Source organism: Daphnia pulicaria, chromosome 6, assembly GCF_021234035.1.
Source record: "Daphnia pulicaria isolate SC F1-1A chromosome 6, SC_F0-13Bv2, whole genome shotgun sequence".
NCBI classification, from domain to species: domain Eukaryota; kingdom Metazoa; phylum Arthropoda; class Branchiopoda; order Diplostraca; family Daphniidae; genus Daphnia; species Daphnia pulicaria.
Genome location: NC_060918.1, coordinates 15,572,496 through 15,597,430, shown reverse-complemented (window position 1 = coordinate 15,597,430; position 24,935 = coordinate 15,572,496). Strand labels below are relative to the sequence as shown.

Here is a 24,935-nt window from a genome sequence, read left to right as displayed (position 1 = left end):
ACGCCCGTTTTCACAGAGTGTATATAGGGAAGAAGAAGCTCTTTTCTCTTTGGGTCGTGCAGCGGCTGGCACAGACAATTAGTTGCCACTTTTCTCCCTCTCTCCCTCTTTCTCTTTCGACTAGCGCTCGACACTATTGCGTTCGATGGATCCAATCCAGTGAATAGAGTGAGTCTGCTGTGTGTGTACACATATATATATATCTATCTATCGAAACGCATCCGGACGTCACTCCGCCGGCTCCGGCCTCAATGTGAATATCTATCTAACGAAAGAATAGAGAAGAGAGTCTGCGGCAGGCCTTGGTGGGGCCGGTCCGGGGTATCTAGACGATCGGCGGCAAAGGAAAGTCGATTGAGTAGGAGCGACGCTTTTATTCCATGCGGAATCTCATTTTCTCTATCCGCCTCGGCTTCCTTGCTCTCCCTCCATCAGCTTGGCCTCTCTTATAGTAGTAGCGAGTCAGACGATAATCACGTTGCCTCTGTTGAGAGGAGAGAGAATAACTCGTGGCCAATCGAACATCTTTAGAGAGACGAGATAGAGAGACGAGAGATACTAGCTACTACTACTACAACTATACGTCTAGTATAGCGGCGAAGCTCTATCGCACAGGAAAGAAGAGAAAAAGATGCATCAACCACATCCTTACGTGTTTTGTTTTTTTCTTTGTTTTTTCTTTCTCTTTCGGTTTCCCCCAATGTTTGTTCGTACATCATCATCACGGCAGCGGTTTGAATAACAACTCACGATTTGAAAAACAAAATAAAAGAAAAACAAGAAAGCAACCCCCGCTGATGATCAGGACGACGCCGCCTGTGCACACGAAACTCTCAACTTGAGTCGAAAATAAAAAAGAACAAGACAACACAATACTGAAACTTGCAATCACCACCCCAAATAATAGACACACACACACACACACACACACACAAAACGCGGAGGCAACACCTCATAATGGCGCGTCTAATGGCAATCAAAAGGCGCAAAAGGGACACGACGACCGAATTGCCAGTTGTTCCTAATTCATAATGGCTTTTTAAATATATATTCTAGTCAGTATACAGAGTGTCTATCGCTGTGCAACGAGAGATTAAGAGACTCTCTGCTGCTCTTGTGCTCTGCGGCGTGTGAAAAACGGTTTTTATTAATAATTTCGTAACTCGTATCACGATCGTGCGCAGAGCGCAGCTCAGCCGAATTTGACACTGTGGGAGCCAACGCCAGTCCGCAAAGCTGTTGCCAAAACAAGGAGGCAACAACAACAAAAACAACAACAGAAACAACAACAACAACAACGAAGGGGAAAAAAAGATATCTAAAGCAATTACACGGTTTAGTAGTCACTGCGTAAACACGGCCCGAAAAGTCAGTCAGTCGTATAAGAGCAATATCGAGTAACGCGGGAGATTCCAATTTTGCCCTGATTTCGATCCCGTTCCATCCCGCTCTCTCAGAGACTCAGACTGTTGAATATTAAGCCAAGTCGGCTATTTGCCTCCAGGCGGAGACTTGCTCGGCTCCTATATAGGCGCTATAGCTACAGCATCCAAGATGGAATAAAATAAACGAGATGTTCACGACGGTTATTCTTCACGTCGTGGCACAGCTGCAGAATCGAGATGAGTAAAAGAATCAAAAGAATCAGAAGAAAGAGAGAGAGAGAGAGAAAAAAAAACGGAACGAAAAGGGAAGGCAGGTGGCGTGAACGTTAACACGACGCCCAAAGCGGCACGGCACGCTATACAGAGAGTTAACGGCAAAGAGAGAGAGAGAGAGAGAGGTGGGTATATAAAGGTATAGGCCAGGTCTGGCTGTGTGTACATATGCAGTCCCCGCAAGAGGTTGGAAACCTGATGAAGGGTGCAAGTTCGTGAGCAAAGACGAGCCCAATCATTCCGTCATTAATCATAGGGCAACGCCGCAAACGATACCAACACGGACGCCAGACTCTTTTTATTCCTCCCCCCCCCCCTCCCAAAAAAAGGAGAAATCCAAAGAATCAAGACGATGATGAATACATTTTCTGCGCACAAGATTCACCTCCGTGTGTCACGTCATAATGACTGTATTACAACAACAGCAACAACAACAAGCCCCGAAAAGAAACAAAACATTCGTTCAACTGGCTAACCTATCCGGTGAATAGCTATACTATACAGTATATATCCAGGTCATCACCCATATCCCATCAACACCCAGTATCCTTACGGGATATTATATTATTTGTGTTTTGTGTTTTCCTATTGCAACTGATGGGCGACGTTATTTACATCCAATGAGAAATTGGATGTCAACGAAACCATCAACCCCGAAATCCTGGCGATGTTGACGGTATTAGGGAAACTGTTGCTGGTGGAAATTAGAGACGATTTGAATCGAGATCTCCAAAGTGGATAAGCCGCTGCTTTTTGACGAAGAACAAACAACCGGGAGAAAGAAGAAAAAGGGAGAAAAGAAGGGAGAAAAGGAAAAAAAAGACAAATGGAAGGAGTGTCACTCGACATTCCACCGTTTTTCCACGGCCGCCACCTGAGATGAATGAATAGAACGCACGTCGAGGACTGCGTGCATTTTTCTCTCTTGTGTTTTGTCTCCTCGTCATTTCGATTCCTTCCCTAAAGGACTCGCGGGGGTAAGGTTGGAAGGTGGCAAGACAAAAAGACAAAAAGACAAAAAGACGAAAAGGCTCAAATATCTATACGATTTCTACGGGTCGGATACATAAGGAGATTTCTTGTAGTCTGACACTTGGAATAAATCAACTTGCTGCCCAGCCAAAGTCTAAACAGAAAAATATAAGAAGAAGAAGAAGAAGAAAGAAGGGGCCCCAGCAGCAGCAGCAGCAGCTGCATCTCTCTACTATACTGTACGTATAAGAGAAAAGAGAAGAAGCGTTATCATCGGCGTTCATCTGTTTGTCTTCTCCGCTTCCCCCCTTTAGATTATATTTATATGTATTTCGTGAGGCTCTTTTGCTTTTGCTTTGACTTTGGCTCTCTCTCTCTCTCTCTCTCTCTCTCTCCGTGTTTTGGCGTATTGGCCGTCTCCTGATTGCGTCCCACGCGCTCGACGTACATACACAGGGAGAATCTCCTAGACACATGCAGACACCACGGCTGCTGATGATTTAGTGCCGCGCGCGATTCGATTCCATACCACATGATTTTCATGCGCTATCGCCTCTCTTCATTTCTGAAATGATGATCATTTCTCCGAGCCGAGCCGAGCCGAGCCGAGCCGAGGGAGGAAACTGGCGGGCGGGCCGCAGCCGCTGCGAGAGATCGTCGTCTAACGTTTGTCAAGAGGAACATGTTGACAGCTGCAAGAACCCCACGGGCCGTGCAACGGGCGCGCGCGCTCGCACACACACACACACACACAAACACATGACTCTCATACTTATGAGGCCCCTGAGCTCTAAGAGAAGAAGAAGAAGAAGAAAAAAAGACGGAACAAGACGGACCGCCCATGTCAACTCTTCACGATCTCCGTAGAAAAAGAAAAAGAAAAAGAAGAAAAAACCTTTGCACAGACGATGGCCTACCGAAAATGGAGAGAATCTCAGTGGCGACTCTGTGTGTCCTTTACATCCGCCCCCTTAAAAAGAAATTCCGAGCGACTTGTCGGTCGTAGAATCTCAAAGAGAAACGAGGAAGTTTCCTTCTTCCCCCCCAGCAGCAGCAGCCGAAAAAGAAAAACTTTTTGATTGGTCGACAGGGTAATATAGGAAGAAGCTCTTCTCTTGCCTCTTGTGTGTGCTGTGTGTATATGTGTCAAACACTGGAGAAGTGCTATTGAACAAAATCCCGGATATTAAGAGAGCGACGGGCGAGAAATCATTATCGCAGGCCTTAAAGCAAATAATAGCAATTTGACGTGTGTCGGCTGTGGCCTTTAGCCGGTTGGTTGGGCTCTTTTAATTGCTTTCCTTTGGCATTCTCGTTTTTCTTTCGACACCCTTATAGACATCACCGGCTCTATACACAACACATATACATAGAGTGACGTCTATCAACTTTGAACCCTGGGGTAAACTATACCCTAGCACAAGTTATCCTGGTTCCTTCTCTCTTCTCTCTATATTCCGCCCTCGTCGCTCTCCTCTCTCAGTCACTCTATCCGCTATCTGATTTGCCGTTGACAACACTAACGATGCGCAACTCTATACCGCTGGAAAAATGTCAACTTTTTTTTTTTTAAACTTCCAGAAAGAAAAGGAAGAAGGGAGAAAGAGAAAAAAAAAGAAAATGTGGACATTTTCGAGTGGAAAGCAGCGGAGAGAAAAGTGACAGGATTTTCTCTGGTGGAGTTGGAGACCCACCAGGACGAGTCAAACCACAGCGGGTCCTATTTATACGTTACGCCGCATGGTTACACACGCAGAAAGAAATCAGAAAAGCCACGGCTTCTCTGCCGCCCGCCACACAGCCATTTGACTGAAAAGAGTCAACAACATCTGCCGCAAACACTAACCCAACCAGCGCAACACCCACTTAAGAAAAAGAAAAAGAAAATAACGTCGCTACACAAATGGATCATCTACACGTGTGTACAATATACATATATATATATAGCGGTGGTCATCCTTGAATGTAGGCCACAAGAAGCGTCGCCTTTTATATACATATGTCTCTCAAAAATGTGAATCATCGCAGCGGCGGTGGCGGCGGCGTTTGAATGTAGTATATAAAAAAAGGAAATGTTCAAAGTGCGGCGCATCGACCGTTAGGTATTATCGTCTCTTATATATTCTCAATCGAAGCGTGATTGAAGTGATTATGACGACAGCACCACCCTCAGTCCGAGTGGACGGACAGCAGCAGCGCTGTGTGTAGTGTAAATGAAAAAGAATGTAGCGGATAATAAGCGAAAGCCGCAGCGAAGGCAACACAATAGGAGCGGAGATCCTGCAAGGACACAACAGACATTTTGATCATTGTAAGTGCATATGTTTCCTTATAAGTGTTTCACAATAAAAGGAAAGCGTTTGATATTTTATAAGCAACGATGTGTAGGGCCAGGTGCTTAATTTTTTATTTTTTTTACTTTTTTTTCACTTTACGCTGTTGTAGAGTCGTCATGGCGGTCTGAAGGTATAAATATCCTAGTGGTGGAGGGCGATAAGGAGTCCCAATAGAAATGAAAAGAAGAACCTTTGGCATCAAAAACTATCCCCTTGTGGGTGATTGAAAGAAAAGGAAACGGGTCTGTTCTCTCTGTACTACGTACGTATATACTACTGAGGAGTGGGTGGGTGTTGGGGGGATGTCTGTGCGGTAGATATCTTCTGGTTCGAATTAGTTCCGCGCTGGCTGGCCCGTTTCTTATTCTCTTTTTCTTCTCTTCTTCTCTCCCCAACACGTCGACGCCGGCGACACACAGCGCAAACGTTCAATGGCCCGTGCTGCGGGTGCATCTCGCTGGCGCTTGTGGGTGTCGTTGTGTGAGCGAGCGCAGATTTCTTCTTTTCTCTCTTTGATATATATTTCTCTCGTCGAGTTGCCACCGAATTGCTGTCTTTCACCCATTTTCCGTTCTTTTACAGAGAAATAAATCCAAAGCCTCAAAGGCGAAAGCTGCTCCTTGCTTTCGTCGACACTTTTTTTTATTTTTTTATTTTTTTATTTCTCCGTCGTCGTCTCGCAGCTTTTAGGAGACGACTCTTTTTTCTTCTTCTTCTTCTTCTTCTTCTTCTTCTTCTTATATTTCTTTTATTTGTGTTATTAGGGCAGATAGAGAGGGTCTGAAAGGACGTTCATCTCTCGCCTTGTGGTGTTGCGGTGCCCATCGAATCGACTTTTTATTCAGTGACCAATACTAGATCCACGGCTACAAGAGAGAGACGGACACCCAAAAAATTGCCAGCAGCAGAGGAAAAAAAGAAAAAGAAAAAGAAAAAAGAAAATAACTGGGCGCGACAATCGATCAGAACCGGACACGCCAGTTTGAGAATTGTCACAGTGTACAAGGTAATCAGTTGGTGAACATCTCGATTGTATCGAAATTGCTCGTACACACGGACAGGTTCTTTTCCTTTTTTCTTTCTCTGCGAGTTTTGAAGAGATTGAAAGATTCAAAGCGTGACCAAACTTGTGTCGTTTGTTCAAGAAAAAATAAAAATAAAATAAAATCGCTCACTAGGGGATTGTATAGATATGTCGATACTCGATCGAATAGGCTCTTGGGTACAGTACAAGAAGAAAAAGAATAAAAAGAATAAAAAGGGGGAAAAAAGGAAAAAAAAAAAAGCGAAGAGCTCTGAATCGAATGATAACATTGGCGAAGCCCAGCCCTTGCTTAGTTGGGATCTCTTCTTCTTACTACACATTCCCCTTTCGTCTTTTCTAAGACGATGATGATGACCACGATGGCCAGTGCATTGATCCGCTACAGTTTGGTTGGTCGGCCGGCTGTACTTCTTTTTTCCCAGAGATGGAAGAGGAGGAGGCTGGCCTAACTCAAAGCTGATGGCACTGCATTTTATGCGGATATAGCAACTTCCGCTCGCCCTCACATTGCTCTCATCTTCTTGACTGTGTGTCTTTTCAGAGAAAAGGGAAAAAAAGAAGTTGCCTATATATATATCTACTACTACTAGTATTATATATAGTATATGATGATGATGATACACTGGTCAGATAACTCCTCGCTGGCCCCGCTGTCTCTTCGTGGTATGTGTAATAATAAGTGTATACAGACCTCTCTGCTAGCCCCCCCCCCTCTCCGCCCCTAACTGATGGTGTCCAAATGATGTTGCTTGATGAGCACCACAGCAGGCAAAACACAAAATTGACTGGTGCTCGTTATACGCTGGAGCCGAGGGACTGATGTGAGGGAAAATATTAGGACAGTTCTTTCTCCTCTCTCTCTCCCCTATCTTCTTCTTCCTTCCGTCTAGTTCCTCTCATCTCTCTCTCGCTATGTATATAGCTATCTGTATGGATCGCAACTTGATGTTTGCGTGCATTTCCCTCGTCCGGGCGCCACCGGGCACGGCCATCATCGTCACTCCAGAGCAAACTGCTACTCCATCCCAACTGGCTATACTCCTCCTATATAGACTTGTATGTGTTAGTTGCAGTATCGTCTTTCACCATCATCATCGATCACCGGCCTCCCCCTCTCCATTTGCAAGCGAACAGCAGTTGCGCTGGGAGCTGCAGGAGCCAGCAGGAGCTGCTCAAAGAGAGAATTTCCGGAGGGCCACTTTGCGCGGCGTGTACATGTGCGACTCTTTAATATGTGGAACTCGCTGCTTTGCTAATGCCCGGCAGCAGACAGCACATATCGAAAGAGACAAGGCATGTATACCGACTAGACGAACAAGACCCACTCAGTAAAATTCAAATCCATTACGCAATCGCTCGAATGCAAAAAAAAACAAATAAATTTATTTATTTATTTCCTTTTTTTTCTGTTTGATTTCGCGGCGGTGGAATGAGTCACACGGAAATCAGAGAGTCAAAGGAGCTTTGGATAAGACAAATGTTTCAGTTGGGGAATTTGTGTCTAAGAAAAAATGGCCATTGTAACCAGTTTTGCCACGATTTTGATTGTCACTTGGATCAGTTTTCTGGTCGTCTTCACGTCAAAGAGCAAACGTCAGTTGTGAAGGCGAAAAGGAAAAGGAAAAAAGATGACAGAAATCCTCTTCTGATCCGTTTGAGAGGGGCCCAGCAACAATCCCACGTCTGGGCCGTGTGACACATTTCAACTCGGATTCCAAAGCGCACAAAGTTTTCCTTTTCTTTCTTTTCTACTTGTATAGACATTTGAATTTATTTTTGGGTTTAAAAAGAACAAGAAAACAGAAAACAGGTACCGCGGAACATGTGTTTCAACTCTCTGAAGGTATTTAGTATACCTTAGTCGACTCTAAGGTAGTAGGTTTTATTCCATGCTCGGTCGAACCTGCTGTTCAGCGATAGGCGAATACGTGGAAGAGACACAGACGGGGAGAGAGGGGGGGGGGGAGAGACGGACGACGAAGGCGATTAGATCGCAACGTATACACACAACATCGAATGGAAGAAAAAGGAATAAGAGACAGGAACGGGAGAGAAGAGCGCGGTTGAATAAACAATACACTGAAGAGTGTCACTGCTACAACCTGGTGATAACATCTGTGCAGCAGTAGAGGCAAGGCCTCTACTACCAGGAGGGTTGCGACCAAGAAGAAGAAGAAGGAAGGAAACCTATACACAGAAGAAAAATCCAGTTTTTTCTTTCTTATTTCTTTCCCCTCCCCCCCCCATTTTTTTCTCCATTTGATATTATACAAAGAAGATGAAAGACTTTTTTTTTCTTTTTTTTTTCAAGCGGAGACGTGCTTCGTGACGAGTTGCGTGATACCGACCACTGCCAACCAATTTGTCCCGCTCTTCCACCAACCGTGCAGACGACATCTTTGATGCATTGACACATTTCATTTTCTTCTTTATTCATTCTTTTATATGGATATCGTCAAATGTATCGAATAAAAAAAAAGGGAGGAATACATAAGACGAGCTGGCCACAAAAATAAAATCGGGGCGCGATCTCCTTTTCTTCTTCTCCTCTTCGCACTTTTACTCTCTTCACAGTCACACCAGTTTCCTCGGCCATCAAGCGCACACCATGACCAATTTGAATAAGGCGCGCATGGAATCAAAGAAATGAAATAAAAAAGGGAATTTTGTTTTTTCCTTTTTCTTCTTTCTTCCTTACTTCTTTTGGTAAATAAAAACCAAAAGGGGAACAAGACTGACGTGACAGCACCGCTGGTCTTCAAAACAAAGAAGGGGAAAAAAGAAAGAAGAAAAAGACTAGACGACGTGTTCTCTCTGTCTCTTTTCCTTCTCTTCCGCCACGTCAACTTCAACTCGCAACGAGTCCAACCGATCCTGACACGGCCTGTCAAGTCCGCCTCTTTTCCCTCGTTCTCCCTATAGACGAGAGAGACTCTCCGCTAGCTGCTGCTCTCTTCCTTCAGCTGGAAAATGAACTTTGTAGAACCATTCACCGCTCTTTTATTCCTTATATAATGCCACCAGCAGGAGATAGCGAAAAAAAATAGGAATAAGAAAAAGAAAAAGAAAAAAGAAAAAAGAAGATGATGACGACGGACGGATACAGCTGCAAAGTCTGTGCCAGACTGCGCGGTGTTTACTTGTATATACGGCAGCGGTAGTAGTACAACCGGGCCTATATATACAGCAACAACAATAACAACCCGAGCTATGTGAATATCAAAGGAGATGCTTTGAATTTCAATTCGTCCTCATTCTTTCAGAGTTTTCGCACGACACGATTCCCAGCATGAAAAATGAGTCGAATCGAATAGAAACCAAAGGAATATAACCAGAAGACGAGAAAAATAAAATAAATAAAAAAAAACAGGTTCTATTCCTCCCCAAAAAACGAATGAAGAGAATAAAACGATTGTGTATGGGATGAAGGATGTTGGTTATAGACGAGCCGCCGTCCCGTTGATTTATACCGGCGGTCGTTAGTTACGTGATTAAGAGCAACAAGATGATCAATCAAAGTATGGATGCGCGCATTTTTATGATTTTCCCACCATTTTTCTCCTTTTTTTCTTTTTACTCTTCTGAAGAAAAATCAACAGGGAAGAATGGGGAAATATCGTCGGGTCCAGCCAACACACACTAAAAAATAATAAAAATCTAGTCATATTTGAAGAAAGGAAATCTACGTCCATGCGTGCTGAGCGTTTATATGTCCTAGTGCTGCCCGTCTGGCGAGAGAGGGGAGGAGGACAAAAAGGGTGGCCGGCCGGCCTATACGACGTCGTCGTCTCTATAAATACATATTACATTTCCACTTCAAAGACCCGTTTTCTTCGTTCTCCGTTCTTTCTTATATTCTTCACAGCACCGAAAGATTTGACAACTCACTTTGCGACGACGCGAGCGCTAGAGGGGTTTCCATCCACCGCCCATTGAGATGGTGAAGACTATGGAAAGCCCAAAGAGAGAGAGACCGTTCCTATATTCTATATCTCTCCCCCCACGACGAGCAAAAAGAGAAAAATATTTAAGTGAGCAATTCACCGGCCGAGTGGAAAAAAATCAAAAAAGGTCTAAAGGCCAAAAAAGCGCCCAGCGAGAACAAGTCGACAAGTTTCTTCCACAACCCATAGGGGGGGAAGACGACTGCGACACACAATTTATGATTGTCCCCCCTCCCCGTCCCACCACCCACCAGCAACGAATACACCTATATATCTGAGTGTGTGTATATACCTGGCTGCGGAATGAAGAGACCAACCCGCCACACAGACCGGCAAGCGGATCCATTCATTTCATTGCGGGCGACACAATAGAGAGAAAGGGGGAACCCATGTTGTAGCTACACATGTACGTTTGAATTGGATATAAGTTTCCGCGTCGATAGAGAAACTGCCAGCATTTTTTGATTGCCTTACACTTTATTTTTGTGTGACCGTTTATAACCCCTCGTCACTTCATCGTTGCCTTTTTAATTTATGCTCCTCCGGAGACTGGAGAGGGCGGATCGAGTCTATTTTTTTCCCGCTTCCATATTTTTTGAAATGCGACGTTGCCCGGGTAACGTCGGTCGTTGAGAAACTGATGAGAAAACTGAATAACTGCGTTCAACGAAATAAAGCCGGCAATTTCGAAAGAAGCACAAGAAAAAAAAAATGAAATATGTAGAAAGGGAAAAGAGATCACATCACCTGGGCAGGTTCACTGGCCAATCAAATGTAGGCTAGTGTATAGGGTATCTCTCTCTCTCTCTCTCTTAAGAGATATAAGATGACGAACGAGAGGGAGATCAAAAGATGACATGTCTCCATATCTGGAAGTAGTCAGTCAGCTCTTTACATAAGAAAAAAAAGAATAAGTCTCTTCTTTTTCTATCATATTTTTTCCTTTTGATTCCTGTTTTCGAATTCATTGCCGCGCTACTCGGCTATCTCGTCCTTTTGATTTATTCTCTCTCTCTTCCTCTTGTATAGCTCACATCTGATTAGTTAATGCTGCATGGCAAGTTTTCTATCTTCCTATCCCCTTGTGAACAAGAGGCAGGGCTTCTCTCTCTAGGACACACACTCATATAGCTGTTACGTAGTCGCCCTGTTTCGATTCGGGGAAATAGGTGGGAAGATGATTGCTGTGTGCACCGCGGCAATGAGTTGCGTTTTCCCCTTATTTTTCCCGGAGATTCTCTGTGTCGGTCATTTGATATATCCAACCATTATTGACCCTCCCCTTCTTGTTCATCATCCAACTGCGGGATCGCAATAAGCCGAAAATCAACGGGGGATCTCTCCGCTCCATTCAAATTTTCTTTTCTTATTTTTTTTTTCTTATTTTTTATATTTTCTTTCGGGAATGATGAGAAATTCACGCGGCAGACACGGACGCACACGGCCGGCCCTGTTTCTTCTTCGGAAGAGGCCGACTTTTGTGTTTTGTGTTTGTTGCAAAGATCTCGTCGCGTCTGCGGTGCGTGTAATTGGAGTCGCACGGCGAGGGGGCCGACCGAAACAATTTATCGATTTGACTTCATCATGACTGCGGGCAGAAATAAGACAAGAAAAATAGAAATGGAAAAAAGTGGAGAGAGAGAGAGAGAGAAAAAAAACGACACGGTTCAATGGGACACGCAACTTGTCTCTCTTTTTCCACGGCTATTGTTCCGCGTCATTACGACTACCCACTCGTACGAGGACCCTCATCTCTTTTTTTTTTCTTTTTCTTTTTCTCCTTCTGCTGATCCTTTAGCGTATAAATAAATCGTTATTATTATTATACAACCCACCAACACACAAAAAAAGGCATGTGTGTATAAAAATACGAAGGAGAATGTGAAAACGAGCGCGGAATTCCTCCTCGTTGGTGCGGCGAAACCAAAACAACGAGTCCTACTGCTATAAAAAGATTGGAGAAGAACAAGAAGAATAAAGGCGAGTTTGGCTTTTTGGAGAACAGAGTGAGAAAATTCCAATGCAAATGAGTTCAAAGAGAAGGACCCCGACACCCTGTTTTACGTTTTTACCTCTGCTAGGCGCATCCAGAATCGCTTAGAATACAGCGGATGAAGAGAAAAGAACTTAACACGGCCAGAGCCCCCGACAGCGAGCGTTACGTAAGAAAAGTCGGAAAGAAAAAAAAAATAATCCAAAAGAGCGACGTGTTGGAGAAGAAGGAGAAGTTTGGAAAGAAAAGTCCCGGAAAAGTTGGAAAAGATTTTCACGAATTTGTTAGCGAGAGTCTCTCTATCAAGTTGCGCAACAAAACGAAGAAATATAAGGAGATGGCTTCGTTAACGTGAAGAGGTGCCGAAAGGTGTTGTTGCCATTATCAAAAGTCCGGGACAAAAAAAAAACGAAAAAACAAAACAAAAGAGATAACTTCTTTTTCCCCCTTTGGATATAAATGCGCTAGAAGCCTTGTGTGTAGCATATAAAGGCAACTTCGTTCGGCGTGTGTGTGTGTATTAACTATGTACACATATGCGAGGATGAGTCAAACGAAAGAGAAGCTTTTTACGCCGTAAAACAAAAGAAACCCAAGACGGTGGAATTTGAAGGAGATGTGCAGTAAAATAACAAAAGGCAAACCCTTGCCAAATGCGGTCAAACAAGGGAATTGCCGAAACGAAAAAGAATCTTTAGATTGCTTTTTTGCGCCATGCATATATCGCTGTGATGGTCAGAGAAAAATGGAGGGAAAACGGCATAATTTCGCAATTGATCCAAGTCCGGTTTCGGCCGATGTGTGTGGCGCACCGTTAACATTTCTCTGCCTAATCTTCTTCTTCTTCTTCTTCTTCTTCTGCTTTTCCCTTTAGCTTCTTTGTTATTCCCGGTTGATAAACTTGTTGGTAACACACAGCGAGAGAGTGAAAGATAAGAACTTTGGGTTTTCTCAATAAATTATTCTTCGCAGGAGGGTTTTTTCCAATCTTCTTCTTCGAATTTTGTTCTTTTTGGTCTTGTGTGTGTGGTGATTTGCTTTCTACAAAGTCATCGGCCGTCAGGAGGGGGGCCCTCGTGCATATCCCGGCGGCCCGAAGATGCGCACTCTCACAGGGGCCCCCAAGTGGGAGAGCTCCTCTTTTAGATTGTATTATATTATATTGCATTATAGATTTACTATAGAAAATTGAGGAGGGACACAAAGTGTGTCCTCCTAGTTTGGCCCTTTTTTTTATGTAGTTTCTTCTGTGTGTCGTTTATACCGCCCAGCTGGGACGACGACTCAATCGGCCCAGCCCCGCCAACAACAGCACATATTTCTGAAGTAAGAAAAAAGAAAAAAACAAAAATCCCAAAAGATGCTAATGCCGATGGTGGTGCACTGTGAACTGGTGTGGTGAGATTGACTCCGGTCCGGAATATAAGACAAGAGAAGAAGAAGAAGAGATCCATCAAGACATCGTTTTGAATGGAGCAGAACAAGGCACACACCATTCCACCTTTTGGGTTCCCCCCTTTTTTTCATTTTTTTATTTTTTATTTTTTATTTTAGCACCTCGACACGAGACCCCAATTTCCTTGGGGGTTGGAAGAGACGGGCGGCGCGGGCGGAGTCGATGGGCTTCATTCCGATTCAGGAATGTATAGAGACTAAACAACTTCATCAGAGGGGGGTGTCTGAACAATTCCGTGAAGAGATGAAAAACAAGGCAGCATGGGGATGGAGGAGAAAAGAAAAACGGCCCTCTTCCTCTTCTATGGTAAACCACAGGCTCGCGGGCCGTGAAATAATTAAAACATCTTTTTATTCTTCTTCTTCTTCTCTCTTATTTTCTCACCGTTTTTTTTTTTTTTTTTCTTTTTCCTCTTCTTTTTGACCTTCCTCTCTCATGTTTTGGGGGTCGTGGATTTTTTATTGCTTTGACAGTCGAAGAAAGGCGGAGAGAATGAGATGTCAGGAGTATAAGAGATGCGTCCAGCAGGGGCCCTGTCTACCTGGGCAAATTGCACTTTGACCACTGTGTGTACCTTCCCAATGTTCCGCTCTGTTCCGTCTCTCTCTCTCTCTCTACTCCCCTGGTGTATGGCTCTGATGGATCTCGACACGGAAGAAACACGATATAGCTATGTACCACCAGCCAGAGAGATATTTGGTGTATGAAAAGCATGGCAGAATCCAACGGAACAAGACTTGTAACAACAATAATATCCCAGCACTCCGTTATCTGCACAGCTGACCCAGTGACATTGGGATTCCCGAGACTTTTGGAGACACGAAAATGGCCCCGGCTGACTGGACTGTTGTCCGTTTCGTGGCCGAAAAAGAAAAAAAAATTACCATCACTGCTGGCCAGCGGGTTCTCGAGAGCTCTGATGATGGGGGGAATGTGGTGTATAACAGTAAGAAAGCAAAGGCCCCAAAGGACCCCAGCAATATAATCAAGAGAAAGAGAGAGAGAGAGAGAGAGAAACGGGCCACTGTGTACGTTACTAATTGGGCCGGCGCTTGAGAGTCAAGGTCTTCTTCTCTCCTCCAACCCCCCCCCCCCCCACTTGTTCTTCTTTCGCCCGCTCAACTGACTCTCCCTCTCTCCGGGCGACGGGCCAGATGAGAGAGATGTTCACGTTGAATCAAGCCGGGAGGGGTTTGCGTGAAACCGTTCACCGAATGCATTAAAGGCAAGATCAAGATGTTGGAAATTGCAGGGCCCGAGGAGATGGCAGTCGAGTGGAGATAAAACAACAAAAACAACTACACAACAAGAACACGGTATCATCTCTGGCCCGCATCAATTTTCATTTTTTTCTTTTTCCTTCTTGTCGGCCAGCAGCCAGTGTGGATGAGAGCAGTTGGAGAGCCGACAAACGATACAGCACAACACCAGCCACTACACCATTTTCAAGTTCCAACAGCAATTTTCATTCCCTCTCTCTCTCATTCTCTCTTCCTCTCGTGTTATTCAGCCTAGTCGTTTTGAAAACCCCGCGCCATAGTTCTAGAGAGGCCTCTAGGGCCTATACGGATGAAATATAGCTCTTCATCCGCACAAGAGGTATAAATATACACCTGACACCTTTTATCTCTCCCGAGCTGTGATGGCCGGCCGAGGCTGCTGCTGCAGTTGGTCCTTGGCGGAATACCATTTACACCTCCTTTTTTTTAATACACATACAGGGGGTTGAAATTCTTCCGAAACGAAACAACCCAAGACGAAAATGTGTGTCTAAAAGTATCAAAATATCAAAAACGAGAAACAGGTCAATCTGAGTGGCTTTTTTTGATTTTTCACCTGTTTTTATGATTATTTTTTTTTTTCATGGGCCTTTTGATTAATATGCAGTGCACCTTCCAAAGGTGTCAAACATCACAAAAGACACTTTGTGTCGCTACACATTGCCGCCGTTCTTCTTCCTTATTTTTTTTTTTGTAAAGAAGAACTTTGAATCGTCAAAAAAGAATGTGGTAAAAAATTTAAAAAAGGTGTATTTTTGATTGACGCGGGAGATGATAACTCAATCAGTGCGCACAACCAGATGCCAAAGAGTTTACGAAGCGGGAAATTGTTTCGGGAAGTTAGTAGCACTGCCTGTTTTTCTTTTCCCTCTCTCTCTATCTTTTTTCTTTTACGACTTGGCTGTTTGGAGAAGAGCAACAACAATTTTATGTAGATTTCTTCTTCTTCTTTTTAACGATTCGAACGAGTTTGAGGTCGGCCGAAATTATAAACCTATTTCGGGGTAGGAAATTTTGTTTCTTTTTTTCAGGCGGGTAGAAAATAAGAAGCGCACACGAGTTACGAGTGAGTCATCAAAACCTGCGCAACTGTAAACATCGTAAAAGAGAACAACAAGACGAACAAGACGAAGACGAAGAAGAATAAAAGAACCAGTTGAATAGAGAAGCGACCCATACCATCTATTTGTTGTATAAGGTCATTACCCAAGCTGCTAGATTGAGTGTCTTTTTCTTTCTTTTTTAATTGTTTCACTCTATGGGTCTAACATATCCAGGGGCACTCCCTATTTATTCTCGTATACATCGCAATTAAAGCGCCCCAGCTTTAAGCGCCCTAGCTCTTAAACTCTGTGGTGTTATTTGACTCTGGTGTATATCTTTATTGTTTATCCGCGTCTAATCCTTTCGGAAGGGGAACCAAAATCAAACGAGGAGACCGTATAACCCTTGTCGGTAAACAAGCCAATCGATTGACGTGTGCAATTGGTTTTTTACCCTCCTCTTTTATGTTTAGTCGGTACCTTATTGAAGTTTGTAAAAAAAAAGGGGAACAAAAAAATCACACGGCCCGTCGTCTCAACGCTTTTCGGCTGTCCGTTTTTATAACAACCCATCGGGCTGGAGGAGATGAGGGCGAGCGCACCCAGGTATAAATGAAACGAGAGTCAGTCAACCTGTGCAGCAGCAGCCCGTCAGGTTTGTAGTAGCGGCCAGCGATATGGTCACCGGTGTCAAAGACAGATAGATATAGATATTATATACCTGCTGGAACACAATTCTCTCTCTCTCTCTCTCTTAAGTTTTTCCTCCTCCACTCTCTGCTGGTCGATCAATTGGGTCCATAAGGAAGAAGGGGAGGGAGGTATTAGGTTAAGGTAGTCAGAGGGTAGGAGGAGCTCTCCTCCATTTCTTCTTCTTCTTCCCTGTGTCGACCCACAAAAGAAGGAAGAAAAAAGAAAGAAAAGAAATGGGGAGAAAAATAAAGGTAAAATGTCCATGTAACAGGTATAACACGAGGTGTATAATTTCTCTCTCCTCCTTCTTCTTCTTCTTCTTTCCTTCTCTCTCTCTCTTCTCCCAATGTTCCGCTTGCTCCTGGCTATTTGGGCCTCCTCGACATACCTGAGCTCCTGAAACAAAAACAGAGATAGAAAAAGACGAGGCCCCTCTCCTTATTGCTGGTCGAGAGACTCATCCATCCATCCATCTTTTCCTTGTTTCTCCTTTCTCCTCACTCTCTCCCCCTCCCGTGTCCAACCGTGAAAAATGCGTATAAAAGCCAATTGCCTCCGCATCTTCTTCTTATTTTAACTTCGAAGAACCTTTTTCTTTTTCTTTTTCTTTTTTTTTCATTTGATCCCTTGTGTTTCTTCATCTCCTTCTTCTCTGCCCGGGCGCTAAAGGGAGGCTGTCTCATTTCAAATAGATGGATAGTAGACAGAAAATAAGAAGAAGGCGGCGTACCAATAATTTTTTCTCTCCTTCTCGTCTCCCTTCTTTTACCTACAAATGTGCATAATTGGCGGGGCTTGGAGGGCAGCGTGCCCATTGACACGGTCCGGTAATAAAGTCAGGTGCGCTCACACAACACCACTATATCACTCTCACACACAAACACTCAGTCCCATTCTCAAAGAATATTTCCTTCTGCTGAATTCCATTCGGCGCTGTACGCACACATCAAAGATCGCCTCCGCAGTCCTTGTCCAGTGTCTCACTGGCAACGAGATCGAGTGTCTGTAAATCGTTTGATGATCGACGATTTCTTTTCAACTATTTCTTCTTCTTCTTCTCTCCTCCCTCCTCCTTCCCTTTTACGAATTTTTGGGCGTCGAGAAGTTCAGCCAACTGTGAAGTGTCGGTGAATCTTTTGGTGTCGCTGCAGCAGGCGAATCTAATCAGCGACTTACATTCATTAACGGGCGAAAGAGAGAAAGAGAGAAAGAGAGAGGGAGACGAGAGTGTGACGAGGAAGTAAGGGGGGAAAAAAGACGAGACATTGATAGACGGAATCAATCGTAGCTAGGTTATAGAAAATACACGGTGAGATGGAGAGAGTCAGACGCTAGTCGACTCGCGAGTCTATCTAGCCCCAATAATAAAAAAGTAAGAAAGTTGCCGAGAACGGATTGCCGATGTCGTGCGTCACGACACGAACAATTCAGCTGGTGTCCGCTGCTTTTGTTTGTTTCTTCTTTGCTGGAAGATGCATCAGTCTCTCTTCTTTTTTTCCTCCTTCCTCGTCGTCTATACACGCGCGAGTTTACCTAGGAGAAACAAGGCCGGACGAATGGATGGATGGAGATGGCCACATTCATCTAACGGGACTGGGCCATCCGCCGAATATTAATTCGCTAACGGTAACAAACACGCGTTGCAAATTAGATCCGCTTCGACGAAGCTCTGCTGTTCGAAAAGACAAGTCAGTCCAGCTCGGCAGCCGTCCGTCCCCTGGCACTGTCTCTGTCCGTCGTCTTGTATAAATAAGCAAACAAATGATTCGGGACGCTTGCCATCCCAGCCGATTCGCTTTTTCTTCTCTCCGTGTGTCCGCTGTCCATCCTGTTTATTACTGACACGGACCAAAAAAAGAAAAAAAAAAGGGAAGAACATTTTCGGTCCGTCCAAAAGTGTCGGAGGACGCCACGCGGCGCGCCACACCGAACGCCGTAAAAGAAGAAGAAGAAAAAGAAGAAAAACCAACGAATTTATTTAAGGGACTTTATTTTTTCCTTTTTTCCACTCTTGTGTTGTCGAGATGATGCTATTATGCATGCAGACACACAACAACCTTTCCCATCGCAAACGGGCAATACAAGTTGTACAATATGTTCCTCCGCTCTCTGGGTCCGCTTTCTGGGTCCTCGTCGTCGTCCGTCCACGGTATAAATATTATAATAATATTCTATATGTATACGTAGATATATACATAGTGACTGTATCTATAAAAATCTTGAGCGTCTAGCCGTTTCAAACCGGGTAGAAAGAAAGAAAGAAAAAGAAGGAAAGAAAAGAAAGAAGAAGAGGAAGAAGTGTGAATGGCCCTATTGAATATGGCCCGCGTGTTAAGTATGGTAATCGACTGTTTGGGCTGCGGAATGTCTTCATCACCTCCCCTCATTCCCGTCTGCTGGCCGCGTACAGAAGAAGAAGAAGAAAAAAGTCGTACACCTTTCCCTCTCTTTTTTTTTTCTTCTCCATTTTCTTGAATAATTAAGGTTGTTACGTCTCTTACTTTCGCGGTTGACGACTTCATTCCCGACCGGACCGCAAGGTTTTCTCGATCTACAGCTTGGCCCTTTTATTATTAAACACAACGACAGCCAACAACAAAAAAGAAGAAAAAACACAAATAAAAGAAGAAGAAAAAAGGAAAAGAAAAATATTTTGGGTTTTTTTCTTCTTTATTTTTCCTATTATTCTATCCTCTTTTTTTTTCCACGGAGAAAGTTCCCGATTGGAATCTTGGAGCGTGAACGAGATGTGGGTGAGGCACGCTAGGCACACACACCGAGAGGCCCACTATAGCAGCCACACAGTATAGACTCTATACGTCTGTTGTCGTTGAGGTTTTGATCTTTTGATGGATGGTCCGCTCTGTTTACCTTGATGATGTCGCTTCTTTTTTTTCTCTCCCTTTTTTCTTTCTTTTTTCCTCCTCCTTCTTTTTTGTTTGTTCGTATTTGTCAAAAGCCCACGTAGAGAGTGACCGTGATGTGGTTTTGGTTTGTCCCCTCAAACCAGCAGCAACCAAGATGGCGTTGGGCGATCGCATTTCAACCCTCTCTTTTCCTGGTTTTATACGTGTCTGTGTGGGTAACTTGATATCATCGTTTCGCTCTCTCTCTATCAAAACCAACAGACACTTCCTCTTCCACAAGACACGCCTCCACCCCCCGACACCCCCCCCCCCCTCAATCTACGCTGTGTGTTATAACCCCCATTTTTTTCTCTCTTCATTTCACAAAAATATGATGAGAAAAGGAAAACAACCCAAAAATCAAAAGGTTTTCTCTTGGCCGGCTCAATTGTGTACTTCATGCGAAGAAGAAAAACGACGGATGGACCTACATGAGCAATTGAAAAAAAAACGGAGTTTTCCCACACGATTGCATCGCACGGTGCCAGCGATGACGAGCGGCTTTGCTCTGGTCGAGGATTTAGAAAGATAATGGCCGAAATTGGCGGTCGTAAAAGACACCGAATGTAAACAATTCGTTTCCCCCAGTTTTTTTTTTTTTTTTTTTTTTTTTTAGAGAGAGAGAGAGAGAGAAAGAGAAAAAGACTTTGGGATGATGATGAGAAAGAACTTTTTGAAGAATTGAGTACGACATTTATTCATGGCACTTGTTTTATTCTTCACGTTTACGTGTACGTGTGAGAGTGTTTGTGTGTTTGTTCTGGGCGGAGGGGAGTGTCCACCTGCGTGAGCCTGCCGGCCTTGTAACCTTCAGCCGATTGCAGGCCAGTTTTCTTTTTCGAGTAGTACAGAAAACACAAAGCAAAGAGAAGTTGTACATATCACGGCCGTTTTCCACACCTTTTTAACTTTTTGTCTTGGCTGACAAACGGGCGAACGTATCAAAGTTGAAACCCTGGAGGATTGAGTATTTTTCCTCCACTTGGTTTTTCTCGCTTTGAATTTGATTGGATGTGATAGACTCACGAAAGAGAGTTAAAAGTCGACGAGGAATCAAATGAGAGAAAAAAGAAACAAAAGAAGACGGGAGAGAGAGAGCGGGGCCAGCAGGTGAGATGCGCACGAGAGAAAAAAGGCGACGGACCAACATCAATCATGAATTTGTAACAAGGAGACAACCTTATAACGGTACACACGCGCTGGTGTGCCTGTGCCCACGCCACCGTGGCATATACGAGGAAATCCAAATAGATAAAACAGGAGACGACCAGCCTCTCTCTCTCACTTTAGATATCCCATTCCAAACCACAGGAGATATCAGAAAAGAAGAAAAAAAGAAAATTAAGGTCGGACAACAAAAAAAAAAAAGGGTCGAAACAGGTAACTCAATCGACCGCGCTTCATTAGTCCCAACGTTAAAATTTCAAAAAAATCCAATAAATAATGAACGAAAAAGTCTCTTTAAAAAAAAAAAAAAATCGTTTGGACTTTTTTTCTTTTTAAATACAAAATGCAGAGATTCCCTTTTGTTTTGCTTATTTCATCCCTGTCGGCCTTATAACTTCTAATCAAACCCAACAAACTGCCTAGACGCGGTGCCGGCACGATTTTCCGTCCCGATGATATCGCAGGTATTTAACAGTAACGAGAGAGACTCACCTTTGAATCGGAATTATGAAGAGTCTGGACGAGATGATGGTGGTAGTTGTTGTATAATATTGCCGGTGTCTTGCCCTTCCTTAAAATTCACGGTGCACAACACGGCCACACTCACACACTAAAAAACACACACGCCGGAACCAAACGAAAAACAAAACAAAAAAAAAAAAACGAACTTTTTTCAATCCCGAACGGGCCAGTCATCGACTATTGGCATGGTCGAACCACATAAGCGGTAAAAATCTTGGCGAGAAACAAATTTCAATAAAAAGAAACAGAACGGTTGAAAAAAACAGAGTCACACTCCTTGTGCGAATGTTTTATCGATGGAAAGAACTCACGGATTGATCGACAACTTTCAGACGAACCAATTGACAATGTCCGAAAAATTGTTTTAACTTTTTGTTGTGTTGGTCAAAATGATTGTTGTGTAACTTGGTAAAATGTCAGAGAGAGAATAAAAGAGGGATGGCACGAGATAGAAGTTATAGACACGACCCTCACTCGACAACGGCTCGGTGCCGACTGACTGTTCCAGGCCAGCCGTGCTCGGTCAATAGTAAAACCCACTACTAGACTAAAGCGAGAGGAAAAGAGCGCACCAGCAGTATATAGGAGAGTCTCTCTCTCTCTACTGAAGCCCCGCAGCAGCCAGATGAGTGTGTGTGTGTGTGTGTGTGTGTGCTTTGGCTAGGTTAAAAAGCCCGTACACTAAATTCTAAAAGACTAGTGCAAGGACGGAGTGTATGGCCAATAGCTATACTACTGCTATAAGGCGGTGCCAAAAACGATCGTCTTTTTCCTATCGCTCTATGTGACAATTCTCTCGTTCTCGGTGCGGAAGACAATAAGCCGATTGCTATCCGTTCTGACAGCATCGGTTTTCTATATCTCCTTGTTTTTTGTTTCCTTCTTCTTCTTTTTATCCAGCAGTGGGTGTTTCTTTGCCCGTTTTACCTTTTTTGTCTTCCAATTTTCAAAGTACAAAATGGTTGGCAAATGGAATAAGCTGCACAGCCAACAACAAAAAAAGGTTCCGTCAAAGAAAAAAACAAACAGAACCGATCATATTTTTTTCATTTTTCCAGCATTTTTCATTTTTTAACCGGATTTAACGCACTTCTTCTTCTTCTTCTTCCGCTCTCCTATTCACATACATATTATAATCATCTTGTCCATCTCTCGCTTGGATTATCACAATCGGGGTGGGAATCGCTCGATCGACAAACACGGGCAGATACCACCGTGCATACCGCCAGCTAAATACGACCATTCAACCAATTTGTATATCCTGTGAAAAAAAAGATTTGTACATATGTACATTTGCAGTCTCTAGCTGTCTCTCTATCTCGTCTCTATTTATCTCCAGACCATCTACTTGTTCAGATCTGTGCTGGCTTTTGCGGTTGAGGAAACGCGCACGCCATGGCTGGCTTTAATTCTCTTCTCTCTCTTCCTCCTTTTTTCTGAAATAAAACAAAATAGATAATAACCGGAAACTTTGGCGGATTAATAATAGGTCGCCCGAGTGTTTGTGTGTGTACCATCCGCACCGTCAGCACAAGTTTTTATTTTTTGTTTGTGGGGGAGGAGCTTTTTTAATGACACGCTGCTCTGGCGATTTGACACACGCACTGAGATGGAAGATTTGTTTAAAAATGATTTTTTTTTTTTTTTTTTTAAATTTCCATTTGAAATATTTTTATTTCTTTTCTCCCAAAAAAACCTATCCACTTACCCCTATACGCTAGAGGACTATACCAGCAGAGAGGATTTATTAGTTTGTTGATCCGCCACCGCTGTTCCAGTCGAAGATAATACAAGGTGGAAACCCTCACCCCATCAAAAGAGGAGAGATGGATGATAGCAGCTCCGAAAGAAAAAAGGAAAAAAATGTAGTATGTAGTACCGTTGCTTGCTGCTGCTGCCGTGAAGCCGTTGCCATTTCACAGAAAAGGGAGGTCCTGCAGCACCCGAAGAAGAGTCGAGTTTTATAATACAAGCAAAAAAAAAGGAAAAAAGAAAAGAAAAAGAAATAGCCGTGACGCAAAGAGGCTAAAGAACGGCAGCATATGTCGTCCGCGGACGCCGTTGTATACATACATTATTATGTAGACGCAACTTTCCATCTTCCAGCAGCCGGGGTTGGCCAGCTATAGACGTTTTAGTCTTTCGGAGCGAGAGTTAGGCCAAAATAAATAAGAAAACAAAACAAAACCTCTGTTCCCCCCTCCCGGAAAAAAAGTAAGCGAGGGAAAAGTTGAGTCTAAATGTTTCAAACCAACGTTTAGTTTATTGAGTGGTCGTATAGAGTTGGAGTTGCCATTGTTTATCTATTAGAGGATTATTACCGGCAGGGCATATCACGTACTACACAAGCGGCAAGTAAGCCATGAAATATACTTTGGGGTTTATTCCCGGATATACACATAGAATGAGAAATAGTTCCAACTAATGTAGACGCAATAGAAACTGAGAGATAGCAATAGGATGTGAGTTTGGTGGCTATTATTTGCATTGACGCAAGGGCAGCAGGATCGGCAGCAACTAGCGGGATGTACATAAAGTTTGAGTCGAGTTTTGCCAAACTCAACTTGCCTTGTAGACTGAGCGTACTGAAGTAGAAAGTATACACACATACATGTATGTATATATACGTACTGTGCTGTACATACAGCCGGTGGAGGAGGAGGATAGAGCGAGTGAACGTCCGCATCAGCTGATGGAAACTCATTACCCACCCGTCTCTGCTCACTACACTCAAGTGTCGGTACTTTTTAATGAATGTCTCCTTTACTGCGTATACACAACGTATGCAATAGTAGTGGCATGGGAGACATACGTGCCACGGGACGTGTGGAACTAGAGTAGTTGGCGGCTCACAACTTGAACGGAAAATACAAAATAAGGAAAGAGAAAACCTTTTTTTTTTTGCTTCAGAAACTAACGACGAAAAAACGAAGACGCAAAATATTTTAATTGACATGTTATACATCCAGAACACGAGAAGAACGTCTAAGAAACACAATATCCGGTGCAGCAGCACACACACCTGTCCGTGACAATCTCCAGCAACAGCTATTTTTCTTATAATTCTAATTATTTCGATTTTTAGAAAAACTTCCTCGAACAATTTTGTTTTTGTTTTTTTTTTGTTTGAGAGAACCAGGAGACCCTTATAGAAGCCCTGACCCTTTAACTACACTGTTAAAGCTGTTGGGCTATATGTGCATAGTGACCCGCCTCCTGGCCCGCCTCTTCCTTCTATAAGGCCAGGGCATCCGTCTCTGTTCCCCCCGCAGAATCAGAATAATAGGTAAACATTTCCCGTTGGCTTTTTTTAAGGAGGCTGATTCTATCTACGTCAAGATATCAATGATCAGCCTCCTATGGGGATATTGTGTGTCGCTATATAATTCGCCTCCCGTTTGCTGCTCGTGCACTGATGCCGTGTGTGTGTGTGTGTCCCATTCTAATCTTGATCGAGTGTAACATTTGATTAGAACCCATTTGTATATCGTCGGAGCAAAGACATTGAACACCTCCAACCAGCAACTCCAGCTCGTCTGTTTCACCTGTTGGTTCTCCTACTTAGTTCAACAGCTCTTCTTTTACATACATAATCTCTCGCCTATTCGTTGGCGTACCTGATGACTTTTGCCAACGGGGTAGCATGCAGTGTAAGTAGCTACAGCTGACTCGCAAAACGGTTTAGGCTTATTTTTGTTATAAAAGGAGCTACAAGGTAGCAGACTTTTTGGGGGAAAAAAGAAGTGCGAAGGGTTTTATTATAGGATAGAAAGACATCATATCGGCACCCCCGCACACACGCATGCAGCGGGAGCATTTGAATTATTGATTTCTTCGTTGAGGTGGGATTCTCTCTTCATCTCTTTTTCTCTTCCTGCCTTGCATGGTGTTGTGTACTACTAGGATATATAGCGCGGCAG

The 24,935-nt window shown here is 43.6% G+C and overlaps 1 protein-coding gene across 1 annotated transcript in view; it reads right to left on the bottom strand.

Annotated features, from left to right (window-relative positions):
* The window catches only part of LOC124343481, a 48,043-nt gene extending 26,495 nt beyond the window's left edge, over positions 1-21,548 (bottom strand). The window contains exon 1 of the mRNA XM_046796802.1: positions 20,986-21,548. The gene's annotated coding sequence lies outside the window, so the exon portion shown is untranslated. The remainder of the gene's footprint in view (positions 1-20,985) is intronic.
* Positions 21,549-24,935: the final 3,387 nt, after the last annotated feature.